This window comes from Artemia sp. Qi Xiang Cuo, chromosome 14 (assembly GCF_049724085.1).
Source record: "Artemia sp. Qi Xiang Cuo chromosome 14, ASM4972408v1, whole genome shotgun sequence".
NCBI lineage: Eukaryota > Metazoa > Arthropoda > Branchiopoda > Anostraca > Artemiidae > Artemia > Artemia sp. Qi Xiang Cuo.
In genome coordinates this window covers 51,936,954-51,961,195 of record NC_142807.1, presented here as the reverse complement: position 1 = coordinate 51,961,195, position 24,242 = coordinate 51,936,954, and the positions used below count along the sequence as shown (strand labels likewise).

The window sequence follows — 24,242 nt, the reverse complement described above, 5'->3', positions numbered from 1 at the left end:
TGGCCATTAGGGTTATAAAAGCTTAATATGTAAGTTTTTGTATTATTCAGCCAAACACTGATACCAATTGCATCAACATCATTTACAAAATCTGGAGAGTTGATACCACAGAATTTTATATTATTTTTAACTATTAAAGCTACTCCACCTCCTTTTCTCTTTGATGATCTATCCTTTTTCATGATAGTGTATCTCAGAATTAATTTGTTGATTTTGGGTTAAATGAGTTTACTGGAGGCAAGCAGTATTGATAGAATAATTATTCATAAAATATATTAATTCATTTCACTTGTTTTCTGTAAGTAATCTTACGTTCCACTGGAGTATTGATATGTGTTGTGTTGCTGACTTAATTTGTATTTGACTGTATATCAATGTTCAGCTTTGTTAATAATAGAGCCAGATATTTTTTGCTTGAATGAGCATATCATCAGGGATGTAGATTTTTGCCAATTCTGCAATGATTTTTGTTTTCTGTTGTTGTTGTATATCCATGGCCTGAAGTGCATTGCAGTTTAGAATGAATAAGCATATATTTGGGGTTTGCATGTTTGGTTGTGCATCCAATTTGTCAGTTAAGGGATTAATTCCTGGTAGTGTTTCTGGTTTTTTTCTTTTTGGGAGGGGGTGCCAGGCTGACCTCATCTCACTAGGCAAGGAGGCTTGTTGGCTTGGTGTTTCTTTCTGATAGAGATGTGAGCTAGGGGGCTTAAAGGATGGTGTTTTGTAAGGAGTACTTGATGTATTGGGAGTGTTTGACTTGAGAGTTTTATTTGGTTTCAATATGGGTTTTATTTGGTGTGATTGGGCAGCATTTGCTTCCATAGCTGCAAAAGGGTATGGAATGTCCTTTTCTCTTGCTTTTTAGACCCTTAGTAGTCGTTTTTATATGCAGAGTATCGTCATTTATAGGTGGATTCATGTAGGCCTTTACAATTAATACAAGTAGGCTGAGTGTTGTTGCAAGTTCTCAAATCTTTAGGATGGGAGCCTTTACAATTACTACAGACTAGGAGAATTGAATTGCATTTATTTGTTGTGTGTTCCAGTTTCAAACACTTCTGACACTGGGTAGGCTTTGGCTTGTATTCCTTGTGTGGTTTGATTTGCCCAAATAGGAATAGCTTTTCTGGGATATTAATTTTTTCCTTCAGTGTAAATAAGAAAGATCTACTTGTTTTTAATCCATTAGAGTTGGGTTTACCCAGTTGAGTGACATCTTCTACAGGGATTGTGTTACCAGCCCTATCTGAGAGCCCTTCGTTTAACTCCTGAATTGGTATTTCTAGGGGAATATTATACACTACTATTTTTGTTGGGGATTGTTTTGGGTTCCATTTAGATGAATCAATTGGGGTATTCAGAAGAGATTTTAGATTAAGTATTATATCTGCTGATTTCTGATCTTGGACAGCTATTAGCCAAGATCCATCATGGTGAATGTTAAGAGAAAACATTGATTTTAACATTTTGAAAATTGCAAGCCTTATTGTAGTAATCTTTGTTATTTCAAAGGGGGTATTAGGAGTAATTTTGAGGTAAATGCCTAAGTTTTGGGAAGGAGAAACTTGGACAGGAGGAGGGGAAATACTTTTGATTGGGGACATTTTTTTCCTTTTTTTGGAGCTCCGAGAAAGGACCCCTTGAAATCCATTATCATCTATGGTGAAATTAGCTCCAACACTGATCATTGTCCTATTCTCAGAATTTTAGCTTTCGTGTGAGCTTTGTGACAGAGAGCTTGACCAGCCAAGATGGTGTAAAAATGGATCAATTTCATTAGTATTTAGGGTGGGATCCGGAGGGACTTTTTTTTAGGGGGAGTTCTTTGAATTGCCTATTGGAATAAGCTTTAAGCTAAACAGGAAAAGATAGTAATATGATACAAGACTATCTGCACTCTACTGTGGGGAAAACTTCACCATCCACAAAAGAACACCACAGTTTGGCCCTGAGGAGGATTTTGATCACGATTGTTTCGGTACAACTACTGATAAATCGAGACAATACTTCACAAGAAATTTATTTTTAAATTTCTTAAAATGTTGCTGTTGTGTTCAACCACGCTGTTTTTTGAAGTGGGTAAGCTGAAAACAGTTTTCTTGTACTTCATTTAAGCAGAAGATCTGTTTTGCAAGGTCTCACTTTCATAACACAAAGTTTTGTAAAGGTCATCACAGGTCACTACCCTTGGGTGATGTTTGTATTAACAAACTATTCAGGTAGCTAAGAAACAAACTTACCCCTATAGTCAGAACTGCATACTGTTCCAAATTTAACATTCATTTGTGTTGGAAATGAAATGTATCCCCACCCCATCTTAATGTGCAAATATATATCCTGAATTGGTATATATAGGGGTGAAGGTAAAGTTCATTTCCGACAATAATGCATGTTAAATTTGGATTCAGGATGCAATTCCGACTGTAGAGGTAATTTTATTTCTTGTCTACTTGATAGTCTTTTAACATAAACATTACCTCTGTCCTCTAGAGGGAGAAGGAGTGGAGGTAGGTACTTAAAAATACCTTCTCAGGACATACTTTAGTCTGTGGACCTATGCTGGAAACTTTCATTTTCCTAGCCTAACCTCTTTCCAAGGTAGTAAAAAGTAGCTAAACTAGAATTTTACCTTGTTTTCATTGTTATTTAGTGACTGTGGGTATGGGGTCTTGGGCTGAATAGCCAGTAGAATTTGGTGTAGGTCTTACTTATATATGTAAATATGCAGTTTTCAACATAGCCTAATTTAGGTAGGACAAAAGAAAATACAGCCCTTAATGTCTTTTTTATGCTCTTTTGTAATTCAATAATTGCTTGTGGAGGAAATTACATTTTGAGCCCATAAAGGACTTAAATGGCTCAAATCAGCTTGTAGTAACCCAACATTTCAAAATTTGTTTCTAAAAAGAAACATGGTAGTGAAAACATGTTTTTAAAATCTTGGTTACTATGGAATTTTTATCTTTTGAGGCCACATTAAGGGCTCAAATGTAATTTCCTTCAGAAGCTACTATTGAATTCTGAAAGAGCACAAAAAAGGCATTAAGTGATGTTTCACTTTCATCCTAGCTAAATTATGTTGAAAATACATGTTTAACCCTTATTTTATTCCTAAAAGCACTTAATGTTATTTTAATCTCCCCCCCCCCAAAAAAAAAGGTAAATATCTGTATTAACAGAAAATTCAGAGAGGCTAAGAAACAAACTTAGGCCTACTTCTAGAATCAGAATTTTATCCTGAATCCAAATGTGACAGTTGTTTCCATTGCAAATTCAGTTTAACCTAACCTATCCTTTCAATGCTTGCCCAAATATATGGCCCATATTATATATTTTCTGTGCATTTGTTGAATCTTAATTTTGTCACCATCAGTTCAATTTACAGGTAAACTGGTTTTAACAAGATTAATGCTAACACAGGTGTATAAGTGCTAACACTAGTACCGATGATATTGTAGAAGTGTCCGAAATATCAGTCTTCCATGAAATCGAACGACTACGTAACAACTGTGCCACATACCCAGGTGAACTCCCTGTGAAGCTACTGAAAGGGTACTCACCTTTTCTAGCCAAACCGATGGCATAAATCAAAAATCAGTGTTTCTCAGAACAATCGTTCCCAAAATTGTAGAAAGCTGCCTATGTGCAGGTCATTCCAAAAGTAAAGGCACCCCAGTCCTGCGATCACCTGAGACCTATATCCATAACTCCCAACTTGGGTAAAGTGGCCGAAGGTTTTATCCACTGTGCCCTATTACAGCAGATTGCACCCTCAATAGACACTTACCAATATGGCTGTATACGAGGCAGTAGCACGGCAATATACCTAGTGCAGATGTACCATTTGATTGTTGAGTGGCTGGACAGCCCAAACAGTGTTATCGATTTACTTTTGGCAGACTACAGGAAAGCATTCGACCTTATAGAGCACCTCATTGCACTGAAAAATCTAAAAGAGATAAAAAAAAAACTGGATAAAAAAGATAAAAAAAGAGCTGGAAAAAAACTGGCTGCTATTAGTGAGAGATTTTCTACGAGGGCGACGGCAATCGCTATACCCGTTATTTGCCGATGATATCCGCTCTGAGTGGACCAAACTTACTTGTGGCTGTCCCCAAAGAACGAAACTAGCTGCCCTTTTATTCTTCGCAGTCATCAATAAAATCCTTGCAGAATTTGAGGAGCGTTTCAAGTTCGTTGACGACTTGTCTTCACTTCTCAAATACATAGTAGAAAACGCATTAGCAAAACAGCAGTTTGAACCAACAGTTTTTTCGGACTTCGTTAACCAGTGTAAATCTAATAGCCTGCAACTGAACGAGCTGAAATCGAAAGTTCTACGTTTCAACCCGCTCAAACGAGATATTACAATACCAGATGTTCCCTTTCCAACTGTTTCGTCCCGGACAATACTGGGTATGACTTTTACAAGTGATTGCTCATTTAAACTGCACGTAGACAATATCGTATGCAAAGGACACTACTCAATCCAAAGTTTAACGAGTATGCAAAGGCTGGGTTTCTCAGATCGTCAGCTCTTATTGGCTTACACGACATACATCAGGCCAATCCTTGTATTTTGTTGTCCTGTCTGGGGTCCCCAAGCACAAAACACTGCCTACATGTCAGAGGAACTAGAAGACGTTCAAAAACGTGCTACTAAAATAAAATAAGAGAAAAAGATATCATCTCTGAGGATCTGTAAAGGACCCAATATTCAGAGTTATCTTCTCTTGAATTCATGTTTTTATGTTTTATTGTCAAACTATCTGAAATAAAATAATATGCTTCCTGTTCATTTCTGTATTTTTCTTGAAGGTTCTGAAGGTTTCTTGAAACATTCACATACAGAAACATTTCTGTATGTTTCTTGAAGGTTCTGTATGTTTCTTGAAGCTTATAGTTTTTGACACTTTTTGTTTTCTTGTTTCCCCTAATTTCCATTTTCTTCATAAAGGAGTAGGTTTACTGCTTATACCTCTATGTGGCAGTATTGTTTCTGTTGATTGTGTCTTGCAACATATTGTTTTGTTTTTCTCAGCTGTCATCAACTTACATTGTTTCTCAAAATGATGTATTTTGGTTTGAGGAACACAGCAATGACAAAGAGCAAGAAGCATGGTGTAAATCTGACCTTTAACAGACAAATCATTGGCAAAATGATTTGTGGAATGCTAGTAAAGTGAGCAAATATTTGGAAAGAGTTCTCATAGAAAAACTTGAAAGAAGTGTGAAATTCATGTGGGGGATGTGGTGTGATGAGTGAAGCTGGAGTAGGGGTAGGATGAATGAATGAAGTGGGGTAGAGGAGGAGTAAGCAGAGCTTACTCCTGCTTTGATGAGGAGTAAGATCTTGATACTGGTGGTAAGCAGTTGATACTGGTGGCTTTTAGATGCAAAGATGTCATGTCAGTGCTTTTTGATGTCATTTGTATTTGTTTTTATTACTTGATAATTTTAATTGATAAAAAATCAGATTATAAAATCATAAAAGGGATTTGTCTTCATATGTATGGAGGAATCTATTGATGTCAATGGTAGATACTTAACTTGTTATACTGTTTGAAAATCATGTGTTTACAGTTTTTTTTTATAAGCAAAATTTGTTAGTCTCTATACTAAGTTATAGAACATAAAAATTTAATTAGTATTATATTATTTTTGCAACAAAATTCTTATGCAATCTATAGTATTTCATTTCATGGAGCTATTGATTTACAAAATAAAGAAAATAGTGAAACTATGTTGTTTTAAAACCATGTGTTTTAAAACAATAATTTGAATTTGTTGTTAAAAAGCAGTAGCATAAATATTCCAATAGCAGCCCAGATGTGTCTTCTCATGAATATTGGTTGAGCTTTCTGCTTGTGGCAACTATCAGACAGAAAGCTAAACTAATTTTACGAGTCAACTTGTATATAAGTCCTTTATAAATACCAGAAGAATAAGTAAACTGTTAGTGCCGGTTAATTTTGATATAGATGACACTATTTCTTATTATTCCCCATTTTCTTTATTTTGAAAAATTGTCAGAAGTTGCTTTTGTTGAATTTTTGATTTTCAAACGAATAAAGACAAGTGTCTTCAACAGTGGTGTCTATTGGAAGGGAGGGGGAAAGGGGTTGCCTCTGCACCCTAGATTTTAAAAAACACCTTGTTTTGGGGTTATTTTCATTGAAAAATGTCCTTTTTTGGCATTTCTATTGAAAAAACGACACATTTGCCCCCCCTTCAGTATTGAAAATAAATTTTGCCCTCCCCCCAAATTTTGCAAATTGACACTACTGGTCTTCATCACTAAAATTGTCACCAATTCTCCTTTATCAATATATTTTGAGATAAAAATGGCATATTTCTATTAGTTAAGTATAATCTTCAATACACAGTCATGCAAATCTAACTTGGATGCAGAGAGGTATAGATTTAGAAAAATGCGAAAATAGGGGAGTTACATAACAACATAAGAAATAATGTTACCAAATTTGAGTTTTATAGAAGGGGATACAGCACAGAAATGATGGTCCTCCACCTTGTGGAATGCCTTTAATATTTTCTTCTTAGCTAGATTAGCCCTGTTCAACTTGAGTTCTTGCATGAGGCATAATCACCACATTGTTACAAGCTTACCTAAAATACTTCAGTCCGCAGTTTAACTTCATAAATAGTTATTTTTCAGTTTTTTATAAAGGTCGGTGTGCAAAAAAACAAACCCAAAACATCTGTTTTTATAGAAGTAGTTTAACCATAAGCTTAGTAATCTTACAATTTCCCTGCAACTATAAAGTACTGTTTTCCTATTAATTTGTGTTTTTCTCAGAGAGGGGAAAACCTGATGTTGCATGACAAGGTGACATGTTTTGTGTTGCAAAGCCATTATTTTACCTATAATAGCTCAAGTTTGTAAATGATTTTGGTTAAACACAGGTCTGAATGCTTGGGGATTTGGGTGTACAGAGGATTTTCCAGTGGGATCAAAATAAGTAAGAAGTTTAATTCTAAGAGCAGATTTTTAGTATTTTCTGAACAATTATTCTGTTTCCATCAAGGTCTCAAGTGGGGGGAGGGGGATTGAATCCCTTATGGTAGAAAATGCCTTTTTTGGGTGTGTTTATGAAAAAATCCCTTTTCTGGTATTTTTGTTGACAAATTGAAAAATAAAACTAACAAATACCCTGACCCCCTCATTGATTTTTGTTAGTTAATACGTTTGGGGGTGATAAGAGTCTATTTATCCATGTCATCCAATTTGTATATATTTTGATTTGTTTCTTTTTTTTATAAAGTTTTCCCAACAATTCCTTAGATCAACCCATTGAGGAATTCCTCCCTTTCTATAATTCTCATGATGGTACAAGAATATTTTTTTAAGTCTAGGAGAGGGAGGGAAACTAACATATTCCTATTTGATTTCCCTTACATGGTTGGAGTTTGATGATGTCTGTGTGTCTTCTTTATATACTGCCTTTTTTTCGGGGGAGGGGGCAGATTTTGATGATGCTGGCCCTCTGAAAAAAAAGCTTGAATGTTGCATGTTTTAAGTAGTTCCTACGGTGGGGGTAAACCCCCCTCCTTATCTGCATATATTATGGGCCTCATTATTTTTTATGAACTCCCTATATTTAATCAAAGTCTTCAGTTTCATTAGTTATTCATTAATAGACTCTGGCTGACAGTAGAAGCATCATTTAAGATTAATCGATTGCCTAATTTAGAAAGTAACCTGACAGTGAATATACTTTCCTAGTTATGAGATTGAGCGTGACTAATTTTGGCTTCAAGACTGCTTAGAGAATTTAGGCAACATTGGCATAAATTTGAAATTATGATTGTTACTTTAAATGAATTGATTATACTTGAGAACAAGACAAGAATTGCAGTTGAAAAAATATATTGGTAACTGTGATTTTTCTTTCAAGAAATGCTTGAATTTTATGTAACTTAACACGCACATCGCCTGTGTAATATAAGAGGCATTATATGACGTATTCTATTAAATTTTGAATTTTTGTTCTGTTTTTTATTTATTATTATTCAATAAATTTATTCTTATTATTAAATTTTTAACATAACACCTTTTGAGTTACATATTCTCTGCATTTTTTTTTATGACTTTCAAATATGACAGTATATATGACTTTTTTTTAAAACCATATTACCTATGGTTGTCAACCCTGTCAGATCGATTGGCAGATTCAAATAAGTGGGGGAAATTGGAGGGAGGATGGGAGATATTACCCCCCCCCCCAAGATTTCGAAGATACCTTTTTTTGTATTTTTTATTGAAAAGTGACTTTTTTGGTATTTTCATTGACAAAATTGAAAGAAAACGACAAAATTGGCGCCACTGGCTCTAATCTGTAATTGATATGGATCTGGTGAGTAAACTTTGTATAGAAAATGAAGTGAGATTTTGGTCTGATTACTTCCTAAAATAATTTTGATTCGTATCAGGATCACTAGGGGTGTGCGCAGATGAAAGGATTGGCCTCGGGGTCTGCCTCCTCAAATTATAAAATTTATTGGATTTCTCTGTGCTTCAGATTCAATTATCAAATAAAACTTATTGTTCAGGAGGGCCTGACAAGTATGTGTCCAATAAGAGAGTCATTCATACTCCTGCTATTTACCCGTGCCCGAGCCATTTAAACATTTGCCTCTCAATTACTTGGACTATCTGTCTTGGCTTTTCTCTGTCTACAATTACCCAGCCCAGTCTTGATGCAACCTATTGCCCAAAATACTTGATAAATTCAATTCAAAATCAACGTGCCCCGAAATCTTAAAAACTTCCCAAATTTCTGGGTGCTTCTGATTCTAAATTTCTGGGTGCTTCTGATTCAAATTATAAAATAAAATGTGTTGTTTATAATCTTCCCCCCCCCCAAAAAAAACAACACAAAATCCTACGTACGTGCCCGAGGATCACAAAGGTTGTTGATGCAAAAGTTAGAAATGGCATGGAATGTTTTTGCGCGAATTTTAGAACAAAAGCTACTCGCCAGCTTTGCATAAAAATTTAATTGGGATCAATCAAATGGTTGGGCATGTCTTGAAAAATTTCCCACTAAAAATTATCTGCTCAAATTCATCCATCTCTTCTTTTGAAGAAAATTCCATGGAACAGTCTTTAATATTTATTCAAGTTCAGTAATCTAATTTTATTTTGTTGATTATTATACCGTACATTTTATGATTTTATTTTAGCTGTTGCTGAGGAATATTTCTTTTCTAACCAAGGTTCATCTTTGCTTTTGAGTTGAGGATCCTCACCTATGAAATAACTGTTTTTATTTCTAAGAGTTCAATTATTTGGAGTAGTTGCTGCAGAAGGGCTGTATTTGCATCAGTTCTTCCTCTTATCATTACTTTTGAAGAAAAGAAAAGAATTCATTAGACATGGTAAAAACAAATCTTCCAACTTGGAGATACTAGTTTTGTTAGAATAACATGTGTTTTTTAAAAATAATTCATAAAAACAGGCTAATGTTTTGCGATTATTTTAAGTTTGTCAATACTAATGCAGATTTTTGAAATTTTGAGCCGTATCCTCCAGGTTAAGGCTTATGCAATATTATTTAAAGGAAACAATTTTTAATGGGTGAAAGATACATTTTTTTTATTAGTCCTGTCAGGGATTCTCCCCTCCCCCCCGGTCATCCAAATTATCGACATGAGCCCATTGAACTGCGACTACTACTGTATCTCTCCAGCGTCCATACGAAGAAACAAAAGTAATAGCAGTCAGCTTTTTCAAGCTAGTAGAACAACATAACAGTTTCTGAATATTCTTATTTTACAATCATCATTAGTGGAGAAAACATCATCGTTAGCGGCTACATTATCATAACCTTGAAATAATAAAAAAACCTTAAAATACAGTTGTTACAATTGTGAGTCTGATGCCCCCCCCCCCCTAACGCATCTGAAGATTATGAGATTATCCCAAATTAGCCTCATTTCCTCATTTGTTTTTATTGCCTGAAATGTTGTGTATTTGTAATGAAGGACAACTTTGCAATTACAGTTGAAGCAATTACAAATATGAAGAAAACAGTCGAGTAGCCAGTAAAGTGGGTTCAACCCCTGGCGCTGTAACGTATAAAGGTTGTATCAGACGTTTTCATACCTCTAAGATAATTACCAAATCTTTTTGCTAAGCTGTTCTCAATGCGAGGACCAAGGAGGTAATCTGAAGGATCGAAGTCTGGTCTGGTCGAAGTCTGGGCGTTTTCATACCTCTAAGATAATTGCCAATTCTTTTTTACTAAGCTGTTCTCAGTGGGAGAACCAGTGAGGTAATCTAAACAATCAAAGTCTAGTCGAGCATACATTGCCTGACTGATCCTATCTTTGAGAGTAGCTTATCAAACGGTTTTGGCAATTATTTTGGAAGTTTAATAAATACCCTTTATTTTTTTTTAAATAAAGGCTTAACAACAACAACCTAAAGAATTTCGGTCCTAATATTGATAATATTATCACTACTTCTAAATCACTGCAACACCAAGCTGCTTTAGACCAACAAATCTACGCACGCTCCTCCATCCCAATCTATTCGAAGCTTCCCTCTTTACACCCTCCCAAAGAAGTCCCAATTTCTTTTAAATCGTGTCTTACGACCTCTTCCCACTCCATCCCGGGACTACCTTTTCGTTTGGCCCTAGATAGTTAGCTGTAAAGGACTATCTTTGACAATTTGTCATCCTTCGTTCGCAGAAAGTGACCTATTCCTGTCAACCTTTCTCTCATTATAGCCCTAGAAAGCGTGATAGAACCACATTTTTTGCATAACTTATTGTTTTAAATACGATCTGTCAGATGGGTACACAAAAGAATCCGTAGACATATCCTCCGAAAAAAGAATCTTTTAAATCCTCCTCCGCCTTTCGAAATGCCCACGTTTCAGAACCATACTGGACCACTGTCACCATTGTAGCTTCCAATGTTCTAGTCTTGGTTCTCAGACTCGTCTTCCTATTCTGCCAACCTTTTTTTTCAACTTGTAAAAAAAAACACCCTGGATTTTGACTGTTCTACTAGAAACATCTTCCCTGCACCTACTATCTTTACTAGTAATACCACCTAGTTAAGTGAAATTATCTACTTTATCCATCTTTTCGTTACCCAGCATCACCACTTCACATTCATTTATTTCCAGTCTATGCGACTTAGTTTTATAATACGAGTTGGTATTACTGGTGGTAGAAGCCAGTGGAATTACACAAGGAGGAAATCGCGCCTGTTTCTGTTTCCTCTTTGATTGACTTTTTCCAAGGGTTTGTGTATCCTTTCTTCTTAGAGGACTGAGTCTAGTTTCTAGAGTCAAGTTTTCTAGTAATCGTGATTCTTTTTATATTTAGAGGCACATGTCACATTGCCTTGAAGCCTGTTAAACCCGGAAACTAATTCATGCGAAAATTCAATCTTTAAATTAAGATAGAATAATATCACGGAAAGAAAAGGTATTATTTATAGTAGAGTTATTCCAGAACATGAATGATCATGTTAATTTATGATAACTTTCAATCTTTATTTAGCCATACTGTAGTGACTGTCTTTTTACGTTATATGCAAGGCCGTATCCAGGAATTGGGTTTGAACCTCCCCCTTGAAATGTTTGTCCGACTCGTAAAACGTAACAAAAAAGCATACAAACAAATTTTTGATGCTTTTTTAAAGTGCTTTTGTTAAAAACCACCCAAAAAAAATACCCATCCCCCCAAAAAAAATCCTGATTACGGTCCTGTGTATATGACATAAATAACTGAATTTTTAAGTGTACTACTACAAGGATATTAAAATAGGTCCTGGGGGGGATTTGAGCCTTCCACCAAATATTGCACTAGTTTTTAGTAATATACCGTTTGTTTACTGTTTTGACGAATACTCCATCCCCCTAATAAATTCCTGTGTATGTGCCTGATCAAAATCTTTCATCACCGCTTTAGCAAACCAGGATGAAACATACAAAATTATCTTTTTTCAAATAACGTTTAGTGTTAGGTAAATGCGATTGATACGATTTCTGTTATTACTTACCCAATCTTGAGTATTAGCTGCTTACCTACTTACTACTTACCTTAATATTTTGGGCTAGGGTAAATTTTAAGGCAAATTTTACTAAATTCTGACCGATCGTATCAATCTCGGTCGTATTTACAGTTTTTGTAGTATCTTAAATGCATAATTTCGCAGACCACATTGTCATTCCTTTTATAAACAAAATAAAAGAAACATTATTATGATAGCGAAAAAATATGTATAATAGTAAGTGTCCATAACAAAAACTACATTGTAATAAAAAAACAATAGTTTTTTTTTCTCCTGTTAAGTACGATTGATCGAAAGATTAATCCGAATACTTTTTCTCTCTTTTCTATTAAAAAAAGAAATGGGATTTTTTGAAGAATTTATGTCCTTCTTCCGAAAAAAGCGGTCAAAATTTGTCCTCAACATTAAAGATGGCGGTTTTCTTGTCTTCTCTTCAATCTAGATATCCTATGCGAAGCGCCACTCGTTTTCGGAGTTTTTCCCTGACTCTGATAACTAGAAGACTGATAATATGTACTTGACCCAGTTTTTAAGGGAGTATCATGGTAATAGTAGCAATTAGCACCTTTGCAACAATGGCCATGTTCATAGAAAGGATATGGTTCACGCCTGTAGTATGAATGGTTTCTATTGTGAATTTGTATTCCTCCCCTTTTTACGCCTGAGGAGGAGAATAAACATTGACAGCCTTTTTAAGTGAGTGGTCGTTTTCTTTCACGTTTGAGCTCAGCTGATTGGTCTTTGTCTTTTCGAAAAGGATCGTGTCTCTCCATTCTGGAAACACTATTTTCCGTACTCGGCTGCTCAGTCAAAGCAGGATCATGATAATAGTAGCACCAGACTCTATGTGTTGTATTTTGCAGATTAGATAGTGAAATACTCAAGTGACTGAATAAAATCATAGTAACAACAGTCGCCTTTGTGATAACGGTCTTGTTCGCAGAACCGACAAGATTCATGTCATCTGTATGAATATTTTCTGTAATGAGTGCTTCATTCGCCTGCTTCTCGTTTACAAAGATATAAGTATTCCCCTGCTTCTCGTTTACTATACGTTTTGTAAATAATATTTTCCCTACTCGACTGCCTAACTGCCTTCCTTGGGGACTGATTATGATTGTTAATTGCCTTGCAATCTCCTGACTTCTGCTGATTCTTCGATATTTCTATACTTTTTTATTTCTAGTGTCTACTGACTTGGCTTCAGTTCTATTCTGGATACGATGCCTAATAGCGCCAGGATTCTCGCTTTTCGTATGGTACTGTATTCTCTTCTTCATTTTTGAGAATTCGAGTTTCCTCGGTTTTCTTTGATCTATTAGGAGGTAAATAAGCGTTGGTATCATTTTTGACGTGTCTGCTCATTTACTTCTATCTTTGGTATCAATTGATTCTTTTTTCTTGGCCTCAGTTCTATCATGGTTATAAGGATTCGTACAATAATCTCGTGTTTAGTTGTACCAGGATTTAAGTTTTCGTCTGATGTTGCGTATGCTGCACTTTTTTGAGGAGGTTCACAGAAATCTGCTTGTCTGATTGTTTACTGTCACCTTGAAGAATACATTCATCAGTATAAGAGTCTAATCGTAAGTTTTATTGGTACTGTTTTTGTCAGTTGTTGACGCAACTCACAAGCTAGATCGACGATTCTGGTCTTTAGTTTCGTTGTTATCTACTGACTTCTGCTGAGGGTTGGAATTCTTTTTACTTTGTTGAATTTTGTTTCTATCAATTTGACTTCAGTTTTTTTGGACACGAAGATGTGCATTAGCCCTTGTAACATTGTTTGTAGTGTCTTTATAATGATTGGCAAGTTTTATTGGTTCTGCTTTTTCTTTTGATGACATTTCTTCTGATGTGCGTACCCACATGCGTATACACAAGTCTAACTCTTTGGAGAACCAGCATTTTTCCCAAAGGAAAATGGGTTCAAAGATCCATATTTTCCTAAGGCATTAAAGTGAGAGGAATTAAAAGTGAGAGGAATAAAGTGAGAGGACAGGTGAATGCAACCAAACATTTAGGGTACATATTACACATTTTATTTATGTGTGGTCTGAAAAATTAAGGCTGAAAGTTCCAAAATTTCATATATTCTTAACACTGATATTTTGTGGATTCTTCGCCCTTCCTATACAGTTGATCAGGGAAGCATTTTTAGCCCTCCACTCTGCCCAGTTCCACAAGTGAAAATTTTAGGTCCACTTGGTCCCTGGAAGTTTCAACTAGGTACCCAAAGCCATTCCCGAGGTAATGCAGATGCGCTATTTTAAAAACCTGGTAGCAAATATTGTCTTTTGATTTACCTCGCTACTTAGACGTGAATAGACTCTGCTCCTCATAGGAGCTTAGGCTATAGTACGAAATAGTTTAGGTGGAACAGAAAAAATAATAAGTTTTGGCACTTATTCTCTCCTCCAGCACAAAATTTGGAATCCCATGCCCCTTCCCCCGACACCACCTGCAAGTTTTAACTGTATCCTCCAAGATGTTTCCGAACTATTGCAGATATCCTCTTTTCATAGCTTGAATCTGCATAGTGTCTTTAGATTTACCTCTCCCCCTTCCTCTAATTAAAATCTGAGGTCTACTTGACCCCTTCCCCTCCAACACCTCCTGAAAGTTTCAGCTAGATCTTTCTATCTGATCTGGGGATATTACAGATATCCTATTTGATGGGTGCTCTTAGTCCAATGCCTTTCAGGTATAAGTTTTAGCCAACCCCAAAAACGTTTTTTGACCCACTTTTGGGGGTTCTTATGAATGTAAGTTTCAAGCCGTTTGAAAAAAAAGTTATCTAGCTTTTTGGCCCTGTGTTGGGCCTCGTTTTCGATTGAATCAGTCCTGTGTTCTTAGACAACCAGACACCGAAGATCAAACACGCCCCCCCCCCCGTCCACTATAAGATCTATGTAAACAGTAGGTATAAATTACGGCCCTTGCCCCAGGGTATATGGGGTTCATGATATCCCCAAAGGAATTTTTACTATACCTTTTGATTATTTTGAGCAAATTGGTTGTCTAAAAATTTTGATCTGATATCGTGATGGGTTACGGAAGTTGCGAAGAAAAAAGGGAACGGAGGGGGGGGGGAGTCGGCTGCCCTCCAATCACTGCCGATTCTAAAAGAGGTCACTAGAACTTTGAATTTCCAAGGAAATGAACCTCCTTCGGAGTTTCTACGACCATCCCTTCCATAAGAAGTCACATGGGAAAAAACTGAGGAGGGCACATAAAAATACCGTTTGGGCCTGACCGGCGCAAAAGTGACATGGCTCAGGAAAGAACTTTTATCCCTCTTGCTTTGCCAGTCTATCCCTGACCCAGTCTATATGTATCAATGTTTTTACACATATGGACATTTTCTCGGTACCTTGTGTGCCTCCCTCCGTGATTCCCGAACCGGCATCTAATATCGCGATTCGGCCTCCCTGATTTACGGGAAAAAGTGACTGTGCTTGCGGGAAATCTGTCGTTATCTACAGGTCTTACTGCGCACCATAATTTACGTCGTTTTATGTAAATAATTGTTAAGTGTGCAAGTTTGCTTTTTTTTTTTTTTTTTTCTTGTTGTAGTACGCTTATTTTTTATAGTGGGTAATAAATAAATTATTATTATTATACATCTGACCCTTATTATTATATCTGACCCTTATTATTATTATTATATCTGACCCTTAGGCAGGGGGTCCCCTGGATGCTGGGGTGTTTACATCTGAAAACGTTATTCTTTATTTGTGGATTAGAACAATTTTGGTTCCTTGATTGCGTAACATAGCTTGTATAATTCAACAACCTGTTTGGTTATATTAACTTTGTGAGTTAATTATTTTGAATATTCTCAACTTATATTTATTTTTCTTTTGGTTTACTCTCGTTTCAGATGTCTGATGTAGATAGCATTTATTCATTTGATTTCGTATGAAACCTGTGTTTAGCTAAAAACTTTTGCGAATGCAGTCCTATTTTTGTTTCCTAGCGGTTCAATAGGGAACTGCCACGCTTGCGTATCACTCCCGCCATGATGGCATGAACTGGGACTATTCCTAGGGCAAAGAGACCTTCCCTGAAAGAGAGCGGAAGTGTTCTCTTGTTGGTTTTGTCCCATGTGAACCATCGTTGTTAATTTATGTAATTACAGTTCAGGGATTGAGTGTGGAAGGTTTACTAAAAGGTGTCCTGGATTTTTATTTTCTTTGAGGAGTTATTACAAGTGATCTTTCGTTTGGATTTTTATTTTAAATAGGTAATTTTTTACGGTTTTGCATTTTGGTTATTTGAGTTTTGTTCCCTGTGCTTGTTTTTGGTATTTTATGTCCTACGGTTTGGATGTTTCAACGTAAGACGACGATTTTGCTATTCTATAGCTGAGATTTAGTTTTATCCTTCTACCGAATTATATTTCTAAAATTTGCTTTAATTTATATATATATATATATATATATATATATATATATATATATATATATATATATATATATATATATATATATATATATATATAGCCTATATATTTATATATTATATAGCCTATATATTTATCCATATAAATGGGTTTCAACTTGACGAAAAGTATGCGAGAATAGAAATGATGACTATAGAAATAATATCACAGTTCTGACTTGGTAAATGGATAGATCTAAAATTAGTGAGCCAAACGATACAAGTATTTTGTCGTTTTGGTGTACGTTACAGCACTAGGATTGTCGCTAAATCACATGTTTCAGTGGGCAGAGGCGTCACTGGCCAAAATATTGGGGGGGGGGATGGGCATTACCGATTGACTGGTTCATTTTACTGACTGAATTTTTTATCGATCAAAATTGATTTTCATCTATTGATTTTACTTCATATGTTTCCATCATTAGATAAATTGTAAATGTATAAATAATAAAATTTTATTTTTCGAAATCTATTGAGGGGAGATATTGTTTTTTTTCGTTTTTTTTTTTCAACGAAAATACTAATAAAAGGCAATTTACAATTAAAGTACCCAAAAAAAAATAATTTTTATAAAGATTGGAGGGGGGGGGCGAGGGAAACGTCTAGATATCGTATTCAGAAGCCATATTAATTAATTTTTTTTAATCTCTCGTTAAGTGTCTGTGTCAATATACTGAAGGACTACAGACCAGACTGACTGAAAATAATAAGGAGGGGTGTCCGCCTTCCCCCATACGTTTCCCCATGTCAGGGGGAACACAAACTTCAAGTGCTCAATCTTTTGGTTGTAAGTGTACTTTGGTTGTAAAAATACTAGCAAAATTACGCACATGTAGGGGATAATTTAGGAACCCCTCCCTCTTGCTCTAGTCTTCAAAGTGAAGTGCAAATGTAAATTTGACAGTAATTTTCACAAGTAAGCCATGACTTTTGTGGAGTCTACTAGGGCACCATCCAGCCGTAAAACACACAAATAAACTAATTGTATGTTTGGTATTTCCACAGCTAGACTAATGCCCGACCTTTTTAGTGTTTTTCCTGGGGAGGAGGATGGAAACATGAGAACATGAATTTAGGCCTAACTTTGTAATTTTTGTTGGTTGGAGAGGGGTTGTTTCGGCCCATCTTGACCCTCAAAACAGCTGTAAGGGGTTTCAATTTATTGAATATTTTTGCCTTATCCACAAGTTTGCGCAGCTGTGAACTGTTTTGCAAAAAAAAAAAAAAATTAATGTTGTTAGTTTTGTAAACCACTGGTTATTCACACCTGTTGGCGTTACAATCAAAAGTGCATGCAACTAAAGCAAGGGGACAACGGTGTTTTTTTTGGGGGGGGATTTTCTTCAGGAAATACATTTTTAAGCCCCCTTGTTCCGGATTTTTGTAGATTTTGCTATATTCTCTCCCAAAATTCCGAGGGATATGGGAAGAGTTGAAGAATATACCCCCCCCCCCCATTACCGTAACACGATGACCGTGGGTTAAAAAAAATCATGGCTTAGGTTTAAAATACATGGTCACCTATTTAACAGCTTGTTATATTTCTGTTGTAGGCCCTCTCGCGGATCAGTATACATATTAGCGCCCGCGTATCCTGTCTAGAGTCTGGGATTACACCAAATAACATTGTTAACGGCTTTCACTTTATCAACTATAGTGAGAGTTATGTAAATAGTGCTGCTAGCGATGAAAAGGGAAAGTGATTGGGTTTACTGTCATGACAGATAGATTTTAATTTCTTTGACATGATAGCACGTTCATTGAAAAACGTTGAATTTTTTGTCCACTATTGTTTTCTTTGCTATTTACTTGATAAAGTCAAATAAATAGCTCTATAAAAGTTTTACTTGAATATATGTTTCTATTTATTTGGTTATTGGAAATGCTCTGCTACCAGAGTTACCAGAGGTTTCGTTTAAAGTTGCGCCAAATAAGAGTGAAAATAAAAGCCGAAAGCTCCGTTTTTCTAGTGAAAATGCACCGAATGACGACCCCCCCCCCAAAAAAAAAGAGAATGCGACGAATATAATGCACAACCGCCTCAAGAAAAAAAACAAACAAACAAAAAACAAACACCAAAATGGCGCAAATGCGCCCCATCTGGCCGTTTTGTCTACTACCATGGTTTATATCGACACTTTTTTTTGTCAGCACCAGAATTAGACGAGAATAAAATTGTAACAAATCTGAATAACCACACAAGTATTGACAACCCTCTTAAAATATAGACAACCCTATATATATATATATATATATATATATATATATATATATATATATATATATATATATATATATATATATATATATATATATATATATATATATATATATATATATATATATATATATATATATATATATATATATATATATATATATTTAATGCACACTATCTGCTTTTTTTTTAAACAATTTATTCAGTTCGGCCAAAAAATTCTTTCTATAGGCTTTAGCCAAATGAACAAACGAATCTTCTTTGAATAACCTCTTTTGTAGCCTGTAATAGTAAATAAAAAGGGCAACACTTCGTTATTCTAACTTATATCCCTATTAGGGAGGATGAGTAAATCGAGTGATCACGAACCTGAATCGGATCTGGTCTGCCCGGTAGCGGATACCATGGAAAGTAAGAGCACCTTGTAGGGAATGCCCCATTGCCTTTGCCCCATTATAACCGAAAAAAAAGCGTTTTTGAATAAATTTCAGGTGTAAAAGATTCCTTCGACACTGATTCAATATTGGTAACTATGATCCATGTTACACTTACCAAACAGTTCGTGGTAAAAAAAAAGAAAAAAAAACAGTTCGTGGTAACGAACTATAAGTAAGGAGCGACGCGGGTCAATAGTAATCGAAACTCTAAAAAATGGAATTTTGATTTAAAAATTTATATAAAAAGAATTGGCTTATTATGTTGATTTCAAATATATAATATTCATTACGTTCAGTGTTAAAATTGCCGGATTTTTTAAAAAGGGGGTAAACACACCCTAAAAGTCAAATAATCTTAATAAAAGTCACATTATCAGATTTAGCGTATCAGAGAAATTTACTGTAGAGGTTCCAAGCTCCTATATGCAAAAATGTGGAATCTTGCATTTTTTGCCAGAAGAAAGATCACAAATGCGTGTTTTTTTCCCCCAGGGATAATCGTATCGAACCAATAGTCCTAGAATATCACGAGAGGATTCATTGGAACGAAATTAAAAGTTTTAGTGCCCTTTTCTGGTGATCAACAAGTTGGAAGACAACTAGCCCCCCTCCCACGCCTTTTCCCAAAAGTCGTCTGATCAAAATTTTGAGATTACCACTTTGTTCGGTATAGTTGAAAGGTCCATTGGCTAGGTCTTTGGAGATGACAAGATCCCCCAGAACCACTGGAGGAAAGGTCACAAGTTATTAAAATTACCCATTGTTTACATATAGTATTTGTTATAGGGGAGTATACCGACATTTTTCAGGGTCGGGGGAAGATTTTCTGGAGGTGGATTTTCTACGGGGAAATTTCCCGTTGGGATGGAAGTTTCCGAGGGTGAACTTTCCAGGGTAAATTTTACACGGGGAAAATTTGCCAGAATTTGTGTATGAAATTCGTTTTATTTGTGTTCCTTCCTCGTTGGCGACCCCATTTCACGTGTGGGGATGCTATGGGGAAATTGTCCGGGAGAAATTTTCAGTGGAGTTGGAATTCTCTGGGGGATTTTTATGTGGGGGGATTTCCCATGGGAAAAATTCTCCGTGGGGGAATTATCACCAGGAGAAATTCTTTATGGGAAAATGATCTACGGCAAAGACTTTCCATTGGGGGGGGGGGGTATTTCCTGCAAATGTTGTCTGCGCAGGGAGATTCCCTCGTGACCCCAAAACGGATTAGAAATTAAATAAAGACCACTCTCTTTAAATGAAACTATGCCAAGGAGCATTTTTCATGCGGAATAGTAAGCAAGAAATTTTCTGGGGGGATTCGCAGCGAGGATGGAATTGTCCGGGGTAATTTCCTGGTGGAAGAATTTTACGTGGGAGGAATTTTTCGAAAAAATTTCAGAAATTGAATAAAAATTAAGTTTTTTCTACTGAAAGTAATTAGCAACATTAAAAGTTAAACGAACAGAAATTATTACGTATATAAAAAGGGCTGTCCCCTCCTCTACGCCTCGCTCTTTACGCTAAAGTTTTTTATTGTTTTAAAAAGTAGAGTGGTGAAAAAGAGTCAAACTTTAGTGTATAGAGCGAGGCGTTGAGAAGGGGACAGCCCCTTTCATATACAGATTAATTGTTGTTCGTTTTAAGGTTTAATGTTGCTCCTTACTTTCAGTAGAAAAAACTTGTTTTTTATTATTTAATTACTTTTAGGATTGACTCAGTTCGATACTGAGTCGTGCTGAGTTTTTGGGATTGAATCTCAGAAATTGAATAAAAAATAAGTTTTTTTTACTGAAAGTAATTAGCAACATTAAAACTTAAACGAACAGAAATTATTACGTGTATGAAAAGGGCTGTCCCCTCCTCTACGCCTCGCTCTTTACGCTAAAGTCTAATTGTTTTAAAAATTAGAGTGGTGAAAAAGAGTCGAACTTTAGTGTAAAGAGCGAGGCGTTGAGGAGGGGACAGCCCCTTTCATATACCGAATAATTTCTGTTCGTTTTAAGTTCTAAGGTTGCTCCTTACTTTCAGTAGAAAAAACTTGTTTTTTATTATTTAATTACTTTTAGGATTGACTCAGTTCGATACTGAGTCATGCTGAGTTTTTAGGATTGAATTTCAGAAATTGAATAAGAAATAAGTTTTTTTTACTGAAAGTAATTAGCAACATTAAAACTTAAACGAACAGAAATTATTACGTGTATGAAAAGGGCTGTCCCCTCCTCAACGCCTCGCTCTTTACGCTAAAGTTTTTTATTGCTTTAAAAAATAGAGTGGTGACAAAGAGTCAAACTTTAGCGTAAAGAGCGAGGCGTTGAGGAGGGGACAGCCCCTTTCTTATACCGAATAATTGCTGTTCGTTTTTAAGTTTTAATGTTGCTCCTTACTTTCAGTAGAAAAAACTTGTTTTTTATTATTCAATTACTTTTAGGATTGACTCAGTTTGATACTGAGTCATGCTGAGTTTTTAGGATTGAATTTCAGAAATTGAATAAGAAATAAGTTTTTTTTACTGAAAGTAATTAGCAACATTAAAACTTAAACGAACAGAAATTATTACGTGTATGAAAAGGGCTGTCCCCTCCTCACCGCCTCGCTCTTTCCGCTAAATTTTGTAATTGCTTTAAAAAATAGAGTGGTGAAAAAGAGTCAAACTTTTGCGTAAAGAGCGAGGCGTTGAGTAGGGGACAGCCCCTTTCATATACGGAATAATTTCTGTTCGTTTTAAGTTTTAATGTTGCTCCTTACTTTCAGTAGAAAAAACTTGTTTTTTATTATTTAATTACTTTTAGGATTGACTCAGCTCGATGCTTATGAGCGACGAGAATAGGTATACGGATAAGCAGGAATACTAATCCTCCGGCTTGGGGATCGCTATCTGGACTTTCGAGATACCAATCCTAGTTGTTTTATTTGCCCCCTTTTACCTTTTTTCGTCGAGTATTTTTTGCTTGGTAGGTTTTGTGTTCTATAGCTCTATCATGGAATGAAGAAATATTTCACTAGTTAAAAAAACAATTATGTTTTTTTTTTGAAAAATGTCTTTAATTTAATTTTAGTGAAAAAATGCTGCAAATTTGGACTGCAAACGTTGCTCATTTTTTGTCTTTATTTTTTTTTTTTTTGCTGGGCTGAAATCTTAGTTGAAAGATTGCCAATTCTTCTTTATAAAGTTTGGATATTAGAGGTTTTGTAAAATATATGAATTTGCTGACATTGATCTGATAATTTTGTATTTAAATAAGATTGCATGTTTCCAAGAAAACGTGATAATTCTAAATTGTAAAATAGGTGAGTTGACAACATTAGCTGGCAATGAATTGATTTCCAATATTTTTTCCAAGACTTGCGTCAAAATGATTTCCCACCCCTTGACGTAAACTGTAGTTTTTGCAACTCCTGTTGTAATTTTTTTTCCCTGTTGTTCTCGGCACATAATATTTTAATTTAAAAAACGATTAAAAACAAGTTGAGTGCAAATAATGAAATAGAAAATTATGATTAATAGTTCAACAAGCTCAGAATTTACATCATGTTTTCTTTGTATGGTGAATGTGAAAAATATTTTTCATTGTTGATCCTTTTTCGACGGGCCAGAGTTTTTTTTCTATTCATTTCTATTCTATTTCTATTCTATTTTTCTATTATTCTATTATTATTATTTGATTTAAGTCAGGTGTATTACGGATTATTGCACCAGACTAACTTGTGATGGTTAAAAAAGTGCTGTGTTTGGGGTTTTCTCACTATAGCAGACAGCATTATTATCAAGGGTTTCAGTTTACAAATATGGGGGGAGTTTTTTTTTTTAATCTAGGGGTGGATTTTGTTTTTCTATTTTTCAGTGAAAATACCTAAAAAGTATGTTTCTATTATTCTATCTATTATTCTATTTTCCTATCCTATTATTCTAATATATTCTATTATATTTCTATTCATTCTATTCATTTCCATTCCTTGAGTTTGAAACTAACCAGTAAAATTTATTTGAATTACTTTTGGTGAGGATTCTGAGGAATGTGGTTTTAAGGGATATTATCCCTTTTCCATTCGGTAATCATGATCTGATCTGCCATAAGTTAATCTCTTAATGTTTATGCTGTTTTCCTGCCGTTTTACCTTGATATTGCCAAGCTTTATATAGGTCACCATCGTTGCTAAAAGGGGATCATTCGCGACAAGCCCTTATTTTATGGTAAAAAAGGGCTTTGGTACAATTATAGTAAAAATTCCCATTTCCAAATGAAAATTTGTTACCTAGTGAAATTTATCGCAAACATCGACAGGGAAAGCAAGTTACGTGAAAATTGACGACGCCTCTTGTCATGATGAGTTTATCAGTATTATTAATTGAGTCTGAGCTATGATTCTGGAAAGTCTTCAAAATATCATTTGTATCATGAATTTATTGATTAAAACAAAAAATCACACTTGTAGGTTGTGAAAGTTGAGTGTAACAATTTGAATTTGGCACTAAAATGACTGCATACACTTTCCACTGGCGGCCTGGATCAATGCCTCCGCCATCCCAGATTTTCATTTTTTTTTGGGGGGGGGGGGGTTCTGATTACATATCGATCTCTCGTAATATTGTTCGAAACCGAAACTTTCATAAACACACGAACGTTAATATGAAATACAAACTTTTAATTTTGGCCAATGTTGGTTTTCGAGGATATTTCTATGTTTTTGCAATACTATAATAGCAGTATTAATTTTATTTAGACTCCAACGTTCATGGGATTTTGCCGTTTCATGAATTAATTGCTTCTATAGATTTATCGTTTAATGAACATGACAACACTGTCTTCCAAACACACACTGTCATTATGACCATTAATGACTGCCATTATGAATAGCTTCCAGAGTCCAGACACGCTTTAAAATCATATTCTTTTTTAACATTGCAGCGTAGGCCAGTTGGACGTCTGTATTATGTGGACGTCTTTTGTCTATGACCTATCTCGCTGAAGCGCACTGTTGATGTTTTACTTGTTTATTCTCGGCAATCTTTACTTGTGACAAATTTTCGCTTTGCGTCTTTCTGCTTCTTCCGTGGTGTCTAATTCAAGAGTCAAATTTCACAATTGGTAAAAAAA

General features: G+C 35.3%; 1 protein-coding gene across 7 annotated transcripts in view; it reads left to right on the top strand.

The window, feature by feature from the left end:
* Positions 1 to 24,242, top strand: part of PMCA (plasma membrane calcium-transporting ATPase 3) — a 282,389-nt gene that overhangs the window by 9,438 nt on the left and 248,709 nt on the right. For 5 of the 7 annotated variants that reach the window (XM_089100641.1, XM_089100642.1, XM_089100635.1 and 2 more), the window contains exon 1: positions 16,132 to 16,300. The exons of 1 other annotated variant lie outside the window; for it this stretch is intronic. The gene's annotated coding sequence lies outside the window, so the exon portion shown is untranslated. Of the gene's footprint in view, positions 1 to 16,130; positions 16,301 to 24,242 lie in introns of those variants that run through there. One more of the 7 variants, XM_089100644.1, reaches the window with a different exon arrangement.